Below are 5811 nucleotides of genomic sequence, written 5' to 3'. Positions count from 1 at the left end.
GAATTTTCAGTAGCAGAAGTTAATGCTATAGCTTCTACCCACTTGGTAACATAATCAGTACAAACCAGTATATATCTATTTTGCTTGGATGGCGGATTAATTGGTCCAACAAAATCTAGAGCCCATTTCTCGAAAGGTTCGATGCATACCTGTGGCTGTAGTGGCATTTCATTTGAAAGAGTTGGTCTCCCAGTTCTCTGACAACTGTCACACCTTTTAACATATTGCTTTGCATCCTTAAAGAGAGAAGGCCAATAATATCCTGATGAAAGGATTTTATAGGCAGTCCTCTTATCAGAAAAATGTCCGCCACAAGGTTCGTCATGACATGCTTTAAGGATGTCAGGCATCTCATCCTCTCGTACACATCTTCTGATCATCAAATCTGGCCCTGTTCTGAACAATTCATTAGAAATCCAAGAATAAAGTGAACTATCCTGAATGATTTTCCTTTTCTCATTAGGAAATAAATGTAAAGGTAATTTTCCAGTAACTAAATAATTAGCAATATCAGCATACCAAGGGGTTTTGGTAGTTACTGCAAACAAATACTCATCTGGAAATTTGTCCTCTACCGGAGAGTCCTCATTAGTGTTTTGGATTCTGGACAAGAAGTCAGCTACTGTGTTCTGCTTACCTGGTCGATCTAACACAGTTATGTTGAATTCTTGTAAAAGCAAAAGCCATCTTGTAACTCTACCATTAGTGACTGGTTTGTTCATGAGGTATCTAATGGCAGAGTGATCAGTGTGGACAAAGGTTTCATAGCCGGTTATATAGTGTCTAAACTTGTTTATAGCATGAACAACGGCTAGAAACTCCTTTTCAGTAACAGTATAATTTAACTCAGTAGGAGTCAAATTCTTACTCGTGTAATAAATGGCATAAGGGATCAAATCCTTTTGTCCCAAAACAGCTCCTAAAGCTGTATCTGAAGCATCAGTAGAAATGTGGAAAGGGAGTTTCCAATTTGGACCCCTTAAAATGGGTGCTTCAGATATTCTAGACTTTAAAGCTTCAAAGGCAGATTGACATTCAGGATCCCACTTAAATTCACAATCTTTGGTAAGTAATTTGAAAAGAGGGGATGCTATCTTCGTGAAGTTTTCAATAAATCTTCTGTAATAACCAGTAAACCCAAGAAAACTTCTAACATCTCTTTGGCAATTTGGAACAGGTAACTTAGAGATGACTTCTACTTTAGATCTATCAACTTTGATTCCATCTCCTGAAATATGATGTCCTAAAACAATCCCTTCAGTAAACATCATAAAACACTTTTCATGACTTAAAGAAAGATTTGTTTCCTTACATCTTACCAGTACTTTTTCCAAATTTGCCAAAGCTTCTTCAAATGTATTACCATAGACTGTGAAATCGTCCATGTAAACCTCTACACAATCATGAATCAGATCTGAGAAAATTCCTAGTACAGCCCTTTGAAATGTGGCTGGTGCATTGCATAAACCAAAAGGGAGTACTCGATAGGCAAAAGTCCCCCAAGGACAAGTAAAGGTGGTTTTGTCTTGATCTTCAGGTGCTACCTGAATCTGATTGTAACCACTAAAACCATCCAAGAATGAGAAATACTTTTTACCTGCTAAAGTGTCTAATACCTGATCAATAAAAGGTAGAGGAAAATGATCCTTTAAGGTTGCCTTGTTCAATTCTCGATAGTCAATGCAAACTCTCCATTTACCATTCTTTTTGGGTACTATAACCAAGGGAGAAACCCATTGGCTATCTGAAATGGGGTAAATGAAGTTTACCTTGAGCAATTTCTGAAGTTCTTCTTTCACAATTTCCCTAAGATTTGGATTCATCCGTCTTTGTGGCTGCCTAATAGGTCTGCTGTTTTCTTCAATGTAAATATGATGAATACAAGTCTTAGGGTCGATTCCTTTCATGTCGGTATATTCCCATGCAAAGGCAGTGGAATGTTTTTGCAACAGTTTAGTTAATTCTTCTTGTTGTAGTCTTTCCAAGTTTTTGTTAATGTTTAATGTTTTTCCTGGAAAGATTTCAACTGTAGAACTACCAAACTCTTCCATTGAGAAGAGAGACATTTGTCTAGAGGAGAGATATTCAATATCTGCATCTAACTGGAATTGTGAAGAGTCATATTCTAAAGGTGCCTCAAAATTTTCTAATGTATTTAGAATTTGACTGTCCTCACTGATTTCAGAGATGGTTAGAACAGGTTGAAGAGTTTCCTCATCATTAATCCACTCATCTTCTCCTATTTCTGTTATTGCCTTTGCGGGAGGATACAAGTTGAATTTCTTGGTAGAATTACCATCTGATATATACATGTCTCCCGACCTACAACTTATGAAAGCATCAGCTGTGGCCAGCCAAGGTCTTCCTAAAATAAGAGGATGTCCTCCTAGATTGTTCTTGGGAGTTAAAATCATAAAATCAACTGGATACTCCCAAGAGTCTAGTGAGACTGGAATGTCTTCCAATACACCATCAGGTTTAATGATTGATCTGTCTGCAAGTTGCAGCAAAGTAGGTGTAAAGAGAAGATTAGGAAGTTTTAACTGATCCATGGTCTGTCTACTCATAATGTTGATAGCGGCTCCTAAGTCAATCAAAGTATTTGGGATTTCAACCCCATTAATATGAGTTTTAACAATAGGGCTACCGGGATCTACATATTTTTGCATGGTAATTTTACCCATCATAATGTCTGCAATTTTTCCAACTAGATGTATCCTTTTTGTGTCTCTGGTTCTTTTTATTGTTTTTTTCAAACTCATCTCCTTTATTGTCTTTGCTAGAATGGGAATCTCCTTAATGGCTGTTAACAAGGGGATCTTGATACAGACATTTTTCAATTCATCTAGAAAGCTATAGTCAGGCAACCAAATCTGCTTCTCCACTCCTTTATCAATTTGCAATCTTTCAGGAAAAGGAGGAATAGCTGAAGATGTAGGTTGCTCTACTAAGGGAGTTGATTCTTTTTCTTTTTCTTTAATGCTTGGGTTTTGAAGGGATACTTCAGAACCTTTATTGGCTTTGAGAGATTCTTCCTCAGAAATGCTTGGTTGTTGAGTACTTGTAGAAGGTTGGTCTAAGATTCTACCTGATCTGAGTTGGACCTCATTGAGAGGGACAACCATATAGGTAGGGAATGGTTGACCTTCCATAAGTGGTTGACCTTCCATCACATAAGCATTTTGAGGATTCCTATTATTGGGGTTTGGTTGAGGTTGAGAGGGAAGTTGATTTGGCCTCTGCTGAGATTGTAACAAGAGTTGAGAATTTTGATTTTGTGGAGGAGGTTGTTGTTGAGGGAATGGTAATGACAATTGTTGACCTTGATTTGGAAGTTGGGGAGCTTGCTGATTCTGAAAGGATTGAGGATATTGATAGAATTGGGCAAATCTCCCATAAGGATTTTGCATTTGCATGCTTTGCAACCATGCTTGGAAAGGATTTTGTGGTTGTGACCAAGGTTGTTGCCAAGGATTCCAATTTGGTGGGGGCTGGAAATTCATAGAGTTGTTAAACCCTTGATTTTGCTGCCCCTGCCAAGGTTTCCTTGCAACAAAACAAAGAGATTCAAGCGTACTTGGATCTTCTTGAAAGACTGCTTTGAGGCCAGGGATTGAAGGACATTCCTTGGTCTCATGGGTTTCTGAGCAAATTACACAGGTTTCCACAACTTGTGCTTCCAAGGGACATTCCCTTAAAGCATGCTTCTTTCTACACTTCGGGCAAAAAATGGTCATAGCCTCGGCTTCTGCCTTTTGTTTATTCTGAATCTTAAGGGTATCAATTTGTTCACTAAGACTCCCTAAGATGTCAGTTTTAAATTCATCTAGCATATTACCGATTTCAGCCCTACTCACTGATCCTGTTGCAGATTTATTTGCCCTAAGGAGAGAAGGATCTCTAGGCCCTTTTTGAGTTTTTGATTTGCCTCTTGAGAGATGGGTACATAGTTCTGCTATATCACTGAGAGGAAGTTGAGAAATATCCCCTTTCCCCATCATGTTTAAGATATCTATCCACTCATCCCTAATGGCTTTTAATAAGAGGGCTTTTAAGGTCTCTTCATCCAAGGTGCTCATTTTTGCTCTTTTTAAATTATATTGAAATCTCTCAAGTAAATCTTCTAAGCTCTCATCTTCTTTTTGCATCATTTTAAAAACCTCATCCTTATGATTAGTAGGCATACAATAGTCCAAATACCTATCCAAAAAGGTTTGTTTCATTTCATCCCAGGTCCTAATGGACTGAGTAAGTAACCCCATGAACCATTTCAAAGCTTGATCCTTTAACGTTGATGGGAACAGTTTGAGTTTCTGAGTATCATCCAGATAGTCATAAGTTTGACACACAACTTCAAATTCAAACAAGAATGTTTCAGGGTCCTCAGTTCTTAATCCATGAAAATTTGGGAGAACAGATGGTGATATGTTTTTCATGGTGGCTCGGGAGTCCTCATCAACAATGGGAAACCCAAATGTGTTATCCCCATCTCTATTTCCTCCAATGGGACCTCTACCTCCTCCATTGTTATTGTTATTTCCTCCTCCTCCTCTACCTCTACCTCCTCCTTCTTCTTCTGCCATGATGATTCTCCTAGGGATTTCAAAATCTTCTGGTTCTTCTACAAAGGGTGAATGAGAAGAGATTTCTCCTTCCTCTTCAGGTGAGTCTATTTCCTCAATTACAATTGGTTGTCTGGTAGGAGAAAGAGAAGAGTCTCTTCCTAGTTCAAACTCAATAGAAGGTATAGGAGAGTCAACTCTTGGTTCTTGAATTTCAGGACTAGGAGTTTCGGTTGGAGATAAGGGAGGTATCTCTTGTCTATCTCTTGAAGCAGATGGACTTGTAAAAATTGAACTTCGAGCTCTAGCTAAAAACCTTCCCCTAGAATCTCTAGCTCTATGCATGTCATTTTTATTTTATCCTCAAGTCAAGTTAAATAGTTCTTTTTCTGATCTTCCAGTTCACTCTAGGTGCAAGAAGAGAGCATACTCAAGAAACTATTAGATTAATAACTTTCTCCTTTCTGATCCTCCAGATCACTTCAAAGTGCAAGAGGAGAGCATACTTAGATAGGTTATTAATTTCTTTTCTTGAAGTTGTTGTTTTTTTTTTTTATATTTTTTTCTTCTAAGAATATGGCTACTTAATTTCACTTCCCCGGCAACGGCGCCAAAATGTTTAGTCAATTTAGTGTTATCTAAATTGCTAGTATTTATTGTCAACCCGGGGCTCGTAAGCTGATGAAGTGAAGGTGTACTATATGTACTTAAGTATCCTCTTAGAGTTTTTCTTATCGTTGGGGGTGTTGTTGCGGTTTAATTATGTTCCTAGATGGAATGAGAATTTATAAACAAGTGAGTGATGGTGTGTGTGTAGAGTGAATTCTAAATGAGTGGAAGTGTGTGTTGAGTGATCTCTAACTATTTGCTTGAAAGGAAATGCTTGGAATGAATAAATGAAATTGAAATGACTTGAAATAAACTTGAAAGCAAATGACCACTACCAATGGCACTAGACACCGTTCAAGTTGCTGCTAATAAAAGGAAAAGAAAATCGCTTTTAAAACCCAAGAATAAAGATTATCTCTCTCTATCTCGATGCCTCAAAGCACATGTACTGTGTAAAGCACGGAAAGAAAGTAGCTTAAGTGGAATTATAAAAGTGAGAAAAATATGCTTGAAAGACTAATGATAATAATTTGCTATTTCTAATTCTCTACTTCAGCCATATGTACTATGGAAAGCATGATTAGAAAGTAGTGAGGAAATAGTCTAGGAAGCACTTTAAAATCAAAAACTTCTACTTTAA

The sequence above is a fragment of the Pinus tabuliformis genome, chromosome 7, assembly GCF_031772625.1.
Source record: "Pinus tabuliformis cultivar Carrire ecotype Pingquan chromosome 7, CPIR1, whole genome shotgun sequence".
NCBI lineage: Eukaryota > Viridiplantae > Streptophyta > Pinopsida > Pinales > Pinaceae > Pinus > Pinus tabuliformis.
Note: the sequence above shows the minus strand (reverse complement) of the source record.